At 44.2% G+C, this 8,945-nt stretch overlaps 1 protein-coding gene across 5 annotated transcripts in view; it reads right to left on the bottom strand.

The window, feature by feature from the left end:
* bahcc1b (BAH domain and coiled-coil containing 1b) overlaps window positions 1-8,945 on the bottom strand; it is a 66,636-nt gene that overhangs the window by 41,184 nt on the left and 16,507 nt on the right. The gene's annotated exons all lie outside the window — the stretch shown is intronic.

The following is an 8,945-nucleotide window of genomic DNA, read 5'->3' as shown; positions in this document are numbered from 1 at the left end:
CTATCTTATTATTCATCAATTGACTCATTCATGTTAGAGAGAGCAGGGTGTGCAAGCAAAGCATGGCATGTCGCCTGGGACGAGCGGCTGCACTGAATCACATTACGGCGGGAAAAGAAGAGACAGGACAGAGAAAGAGAGAGAAAGAGTGGAGGGGGGAAATGAGATGAAGGAGCTACAAATGAGAGATTTCCCTGTGAGGCGCATAAATCAGCAGAGTAAGAACAGCACAGCTCAAAGCCTGGCTCCCAGGCTGCGGACCAGAGCCGAGCCAACCACACGCACACACTCTACTACCAGCTCTGCATGCACGAGACAACTGTAGTTACATCCCAATCTCGCTGCACCTACATATGTGTGTTTACACCATCAAACACCGGTGAGGATGTGAAGAGGCACATCGTATGCTGGCTGTGAGGCTGTGAAAATTACAGGAAAATAAAAGCCGGTGGAATTAAATCAACACGGATAAAACGACGACAGTGCACCTTGTGTGAACCCGGCCTGAAAAGCCCCGGAAAAAAGGATCCTGGTTGTTGTTTTCCGTCCCCGAACATGGACCACAGTAAACTGAGTAAGAAGGAAAACGCTCCTGCTTTTTTGACCACATACTTTTTTGGGGACGCCACACACCCACGGCAGGAAGAAGGGCCATATATGGTCAAGGAGAGCAGGAACACATGAGATGTTCTTAGGAAGGAGGGAAGGGGAAGGGGGGGGGGGCTGTTAGAGTAAGTCTTTCCATGTTTTACCAAAGAAAACAGGGGATTTTGGGGAAAAGGGGTCATACAGACACAAACGGTACGTCAGGACACACACACACACACACACACACACACACACACACACACACACACACACACACACACACACACACACACTAATTAAAAGCATAAGGTTGCTGATATTTCAGGAAAGCCTGCGGTGAGAGCCAATAATGCAATTCCGTCTAACTGTTGCGTGTGTAGGGATGTGTGTGCTTGTGTGTGGTGTGTGTGTGTGTGTGTGTGTGTGTGTCTGTGTGTGTGTGTGTGTGTGTGTGTGTGTGTGTGTGTGTGTGTGTGTGTGTGTGTGTGAGCCCCCCAACCATACAATTACTTTGAGTAAACAGTGAGGAAGCTGTTCTGGGAGTTCTGGTCGTTCTCCAGTCCGACAGGCCTGTGCCACGCCCATTGTGGTCCATTCAGTCTGCAGCCACCGCAAACACACACACACACGCACACACACACACTGAAATGATTTGAAACTGCTGGATGAAATACACCAGGGGGTCAAGACACCAGGAAGAGCACAAAGTGAGTGTAACAGAAAACATGTCACTGTGGGCCGAAGGGCAGAGTGGAGGCGGAGATGAACAGGTACATGTGTTTCTTCTTAAATCACATGATCTACTGAAGTTCAAACACAATACAAGTTCACCACTTATCAATAAATACTGCTTTCTGATTACAAATTGCAATCTACATTATAGTTTTTAATCATAATGATGGCTCAAAAACCTGGAAAGCAGAATATGTGGATATGTGATGTAATGGTTTGATATTTGGACCGTATAGCAATTTAGTTTTGTCTCTAAGTAGCCAAAACATCCTCAATTAACTTCAATAAGTTATATAATTCTTTTTAATGATTTACTACTAGCAACCATACTAGCCTTAGCCGGTTATGTTAGCGGCTAGCTGTTGAACACAATCTTCTATATCAACTTTAAAGGTTTAAATGTGTCAGTGTTTGTTTGTTTTCTGACTCAGAAGTACCCAAAAATGTTTTGCAGTTGTACATTTTATGAAGAAAATGTGGTATAAGCTACCTTCAAGCTAGCTTTAGGCTATCTTACAAGCTAAACAAAATGGAAACCAATTGTCAAATCCACAAAGACGCTCACCTCAACTAAAACGACTTTAATGGACTAAACTTAATGTTTTATTTTATGTGAGAATGAATGAATTAAGAGGCATTTAAAACATTAGAGCTGTAATATTTTCAAGACAAAAATAAGTAATTAAATGGAGTTCAGGCTTTTCTATCAGGAGTCTTAGAAGATTTTGTAGAAAGAAATGGAAGATAAGCCATACAGAAATTGGATTATCTTTGTAAATCTTGACTCAACTTCTATCATGGAATAAGAAAACCAAAATGAAAGTCTTATTGTTATTCTTTCTCTGTGAAGGTTGTGTTTGCAGCCTCAGATTTGCAGCAGCAGCGTAGCTAAAGTTAGCTCCAACTCCAGTGGAAACAAAGACACCTACGCAGCAGAAGCAAAGTATGCAGGGCGGAGGACAACATCCTCTAACCAGCATCCAGCCTGCTGAAGTGCCCTTTAGCAAGACACTGAATCTCTAGCAGCTGTAACTGACCCCGCAGTCTGAGCCGCCTGCAGCCGGGAAACAGTGAGTCGAGAAACGTGGGATCGAATATCACATTATTATTACAGTACGCTACTTACAACCCATCTACGGTGTTTCCTTCAATCACACACCACGGAGAGTTATATCTCAGTATAACTGGAGCAGGATGTGTGTGTCTGCGTATAACTGTGTGTTCGTGTGTGTGTGTGTGTGTGTGTGTGTGTGTGTGTGTGTGTGTGTGTGTGTGTGTGTGTGTGTGTTCAACCACGCCGCTCCGTATCACCCTCCATCATCGTGAGTTGAGGGGTTGTGGTTCCTAGAGAAGCACTTTACTTAAATTAGACCCTCAACGACTCGACATGCAGGTGTCCTCGTGTGTGTGTGTGTGTGTGTGTGTGTGTGTGTGTGTGTGTGTGTGTATGTGTGTGTGTGTGTGTGTGTGTGTGTGTGTGTACTGTACTGTATGTGTGTGTGGATGTCAGACAGGCAGTGTGTGTATGAGTGTGAGGGGGAAGAGACTAAAGGGAGCGGGATCAGCAGACAGCGCAAACGAAAAGGGGAAACAGGGGAGCTAGCGGGGGAAGAAAGGGAGGAAGGGAGGGAGGAAGGAAGGAAGGGAGGGAGGGAGAGGGCGAGACATGATGGGTGACAGAGGAGGAGTGAGACATAGAGAGTGGGAGACATAAGGTGAGAATAACCTAGCCTGACCTTTTTCACTAAGGCTGTCCCATTCTTTATATTCCCTCATTGCGGTAATATTTACACAGGAATAAAAGATTATTGGACGGATCCACGGAGAGGAAATAAAGAGGAAGGAAAGGAGGGCAAGAAAATAAAAATAATGGAGGAGAGGAGGCTGATGGAGAGGGGGAGGAGAAGGTTTCAGGGCTGCAACTAACAATTATGTTCATTGTCGATCAGCCTGCCATATCTTCTTCATTATTCAATGAATCGTTAGAGTGTGAAATGTGAAAAAATGGTGAGAAATGCACTGATTCTCCGAGGTGATGTCTTCAAAATGTCTGGCTTTCTCTATATAGGGCTCCAACTCACAAATAGATTTAATAGAGAAGGATAAAAACAGGAAATCGTCACTTTTGAAAAACTGGAACCAGCTAATGTTTGGCATTTTAGCTTAAAAATCGCTCGTAGGATTGAATGATTTTCAAAAATGTGCTCTAAATGGATCGTTTCAGGTCCGTCTCCCATAAAGAGGGAGAAATAAAAGGCAACGTAAAATAAGTTCACCAAAACTACGCACAAATAAAAGAAACCATGAGGATTTAAAAAGAGAACAGTTGCTTAATGGATAAATGGATGCTTTATTTCTACACTGTTGGGACAATTTGGAAGATTATTATGGACGTGTTTCACTTTTTGCTGACAAATACTTATTTAAGTATTCTGCAGAAAATTATTAATTAAATTAAATGTTAGCTGCAGTACTAATTCAATATTATCCTTTATCGTCTTTCAACAAATTGATTTTAAGAGAACAATCGTGTCATGTCAAATGCACCATTTTTAAATTTCATATTGAGATAATAATATAATGAGCCAAGACAAACTGTTTCACAGTACACACTGCAAGCTGTTGAGGCAGAGCTTCACTTCCTCACTAGATATATCAATTAAACACACTTAAAAGAACAATTATTACACAAAGCACATCAGAAAAATGAGGGTACAATTCCTGCAGATGAGCAAAAAAGTGTGTCTGCATGAACAGAGATACAGCGAGACTGCTGTTTTCTGTTATACATGCACAGTATTGTACTGCTTAAGATGTTTGTCTTCTATTTATTTATCCCTTGTGAAGTATTGTATTCAGAAACATGTAATTTATCTTTGGTAATATTGTGAACATCCATGCTACTGACGCTTATTTGATTCCTAATTTTTAAAGACAAAGCTGAACAAATAGAAGCGCCGATAAAACACCAACACTAAGAGGGTCTGATGGAGAACACACACACACACACACACACACACACTCATATGCAAAAGCCGAGATAAGTGCACTCTCACACACAATAGACACCGTCTGTATTATGCATGCACACATGCTTCCAAACATTACAAAAACACACATCAAAACGAGCGGAAAAGACAGTAGGCGGTTATTAAAGAGACAAAAGAGAAAATAGAGAGAAGGAGAAGAGACACTTTACCAGCAATCAAAGACGAAGAAAAGAGGGAGGAAGAAGGAGGGAAGGAGGGAGGGAGGGAGGAGGAGAGGGAGGGAGGGAGGAGGAGAGGGAGGTAGAAGGAAAAAAAGGGAGAGTGTGCTTCTAATCAGCCCGGATCCAAAATGTAGACAGGCACACACAGAGGCACAAGCAAGTCCCAGTAGGATTAGGACCTAAGCACTGTGTGTGTGTGTGTGTGTGTGTGTGTGTGTGTGTGTGTGTGTGTGTGTGTGTGTGTGTGTGTGTCCCACGAGACTGATTAGCCATGAATGACTGATGACGGATCTTTGTTGTTGTTGTTTTTTTTGTTCCCCCCCCTCCCCTGCTCTCCCTCTTTCTCTCCCTCTCTCTTGTTTTCTTTCTCACTATACTCTCAGCTCGGGCAAGAGCGCATGGGAGGGGATTCACACACACACACACGCACACACATATAAATAAAGCTGCACACGGCTCCATGTATATTCAGCGAAGGCTCCTGAATATACTTAATGCTTTCATGTGTGTCACTGTGTAACGATCCATGCTGTTCCACACAGCTGCTTCTCTCTTTTTCGTACACTCTATTCCCCCCCACACGCACACGTGCACACACACACACACACACACACACACACACACACACACACACACACACACACACACACACACACACACACACACACACACAAACAAACCCCCAGATATGAACCTTTTCCTGAACACACTAGCTGTCTTTTACGCCAAGCACTGTTCAATCAGCAGTGTGACTCAGAAAAAGGCTCCAGGACTCAGGAGTCAGTGCCTTCTTTAACCTCCAGATGAACCTCCATCCATCTGAGCCCCCTGACAGCTAAACAAACCCGGACATAGACCCGCCTGAATGGAGGCCATTACAATATGAATGAGCCAAACAGAGCTGAAATGAATCGAATGGAGGACCGAAACACAGCGGCGGAGAAAAGGTTTCCCCGATGAGCTCGGGTAACGATGAGTCGGCATAAAATGTGACCCTGAGAGGAATAAAAAAGGCAGCTCAGGTGTCGCGATAAGGGCCTCGCTGTGGTTGCTTCGCCTCTCTTTACGGTGTAAGCATGTTCAGGGGGTGCAGACCTGTGGATCCTGGCGAGGCTGTGACATCATGTCTGCCCCCCCCCCCCCACCACCACCCTCTCCTCCCTAAGTGATGTCACCTTTCTGTCACATATCGTAAACAGGGGACTGCCATGACCCCTCTGAAGTAAGCCATAAAATAGCAGAATGATGGTGCTTGCACAGAGGAACAGCCACTTTCTCCTTGAATTTCACATATTTATTTAGCATTACAATAAGCAGTATTTTTATTTTACTGCACAGTATTTTATGTGTATTATGTTGAAGGAGCCTTAAGATTTCCATTGCCACACTGAAGCTATTGTGCGTATGACAATAGCCTTTAAATCGTTACATCTTGAACAGGCATTCATATCTTCAATACAAGCCACATAAAACACCTTGTGCTGTGTAAATGAACACACACACACACACACACACACACACACACACACACACACACACACACACACACACACACACACACACACACACACACACACACACACACACACACACACACACACACACACACACACACACACACACACACACACACACACACACACACACACAGCTCCCTCTCCTCCTGTACAGAGTAAGAAGCTGTTTTAGCCTTGTGTTTTGCGGGCTGTTTAAAATGTCATTTTTCTCTCGTGTCTCTGACTTCAAAGGCGCCGCGCTGAGCTCTCACTGCCTCTTGCCAAATCCTCCAATCGTTTCTGATTTAGTGAGTTGGCCATGGGCCGAGTAGCACCGGGACGGGCCCGTTTACAACCGGCCGAATGGTGGGGAGAGGGGGGGGGGGGCAAGAAGAGGGAGAAAACAAATGAGGCAATGTGGAGAAGGAGTGGAAGCAGGGCTGAAATTGAGACAGGAATAGGAGGCGTCGGGCTTCGAGGAGGCGATGGGTGTGAGGGGAGTTTGGAGAGATGGGAGCTGGATATAAGATATGGGGGGGGGGGATCGATTGAAAAGAGAGGAGTGGGGAGGAAGGAGGGCCACTTAAAAAAGCTGAGAGGAGCGAAGGTGGAAGTGAAAGAGGAAAGCAGAAGGAGAGGAGGAAGAGGGAGGGGGAGCATGTGGTCAGAGGAGTGAGGAAGTCGAGTGGAGGGGAGGTCTGGGACAGCAGAAGAAGGAGAAGAAGGAGAAGAAGAGCACATGGACACAGGAAGTCTGGCGCTTTCCATTCACATGCCAAGTCATCAGATGGCGGTGTGTGTTCACACCCCGGAGATGTCGCAACCAAACGCACCCCACTCCCTTCAAATCACTGCTACCGACAATAAGCAGCTGTTCACATGTTGGAGGAGAGCTGGAGGGGAGACAAACGTCTTCTGTCTGAGCGGCAAATGTGCTCCCAAACACTCCCAAACAAATAGTGGAAATAAGACTTAATGTTTTTTATTTTCAACACCTTTAAATATTTCCGTACCAAGCCCAACATTAAAACAGTTGCTGTTAATGAATTCACTTTTTTTTGTATCTCTCCATTGACCTTTCATGACGGCCCGAATCTCGGTCCCAGTCACTCCGAGGTCAATTGGATTAGACATTCAGGAATATATTTAAATGATGTGCCGTAGTTTGCTTGAAATATCAAAGCATGCACACACGAGAGACATTTGTAATGGAAATGCCTTTAATGACTTCACTGGCTTTACTTAATGACTTAATGCCTTTAATGCGTCGCCACATTTCAAACAGTCGGACTCATTTAACTGATTTCTTTGGCCTTCCTGCATATTTTATGTGAAGTTTAGATAAGTGCAGCACTGATGCTGGTGTAAAATCTGTTTTGAGGTTGATAAAAAAAAGTGGATATGTAAAAATGTATTTTTGGGAATTTATGCAGTAGGTGTTATTTTCCATAAAATATGGTTATTTTGACCCAGTGTACACAAAACAGGTTTGACTTTAAAAATATTCCCTAGTGCGTATCTGGAATACAAGTTTAGTGTGAACAATCATTAACAAATAGTAAGATTTGGTGAAGTGTACGAACAAAAAGGGTCAAAACAACCACATTTTTCACCGCATAGTGACTAAATTAACCCATAATTGGTGCAATTTTGTCCTAGAAGCCAATTTAGTTAGTGTGTATATGGTATTTAAATGGGATATGAACAATCAGTAACATTTAACCGTATTAGGTTAAGTAAAATATCAAAAAGGGTCAAAAACAACCAGGTCTCCACCCCATGGGGACCAAATTAACCCAGTATGCATTGGTGCGATTGTGTCCCAAAAGCCAATTTAGTTAATTTTTAATGCATTTGTGTTTTTTCTTCTTAAGTTGAATTGACAGTTAACACTTCCTCTCTGCGCCCAATCGCAGCTCGTCTGGCTGCAGCCTCCACGAGCTGTCTCTGCACACAGGGGGTCGTCTTGCACGCTGCACCCGGGATGTGCCCCCTGTACCCTGCAGAGCTTCTGAGGTGAGGGAGGGGTCTGTCTGAGTGAGACTCATCCACTGCTGACTCATCTCACACACACACACGGGCAAGTGTCTCCCCTCCCTCTCGCTTTCACTCTCTCGCACTCTGGAGAGGCAGCGGAGGCTGAGGACTCGGGGATGGCGGCCAGTGGGAGCCGTCAGGCAGTGGTAATCTGACTGGATTACCAACCAGGTGGAAACATTCAGCCTCTCGACTGCCCCTAACTCCCCCTACTCTCCCCCTCCTCCTGCTCTACTCCATTCATCTATCATTTACATGCTCATAATATCTTTTCATCCTTTTATTTCCTTCTTTCTTTCTTGTGTATGGCCTTTAACATAATCAAAACCCTACACATCTGGATCTGCAATACATACCTCAGTGTTTCTAAGGGTATAAGCACACACACAGTAGCTCGCAAATTCACACACACACATTATCTTTTCTCTCTGCGTCATGCAAGTTGTTTGTGTGTGAAGGTGTGTGCAGGACAGGTAGGAGGGTGAAGGGGCGTGTCTCATCACGGCTGCCAGTGACGATCAAAGCCAAAGTCGAGAAACTTCCAAGAGAAGAGACACATTACTGACAGCCTCATGATGAATGGACGGGGCGGCTGCATGTCAAAGACACACACACAGCTACACACATTTATAGCTAAGAATTGCAGAATTTAGCCACAAGATCTACACGAGAAGGAATGAGGAAGAACAAGAAGAACAAGAAGAACAAGAAGAAGTAAAAGGAGAAGAAGAAAAGAAGGAGGAAAATTGTCAAAGAGGAAGATTAAGAGAAAAGAAGAAGCGGAGAGGGGTTATCTAGTCCAACCAAAACATTCTGATTATGGTTTATTACTTTTTCAAAGCACAAAACACAAGCAGCTTAAGATATAAATCCTTTGAGGG

The sequence above is a fragment of the Gymnodraco acuticeps genome, unplaced genomic scaffold, assembly GCF_902827175.1.
Source record: "Gymnodraco acuticeps unplaced genomic scaffold, fGymAcu1.1, whole genome shotgun sequence".
Taxonomy (NCBI): Eukaryota; Metazoa; Chordata; class Actinopteri; order Perciformes; family Bathydraconidae; genus Gymnodraco; species Gymnodraco acuticeps.
This window is presented reverse-complemented; position numbering and strand designations above follow the sequence as displayed.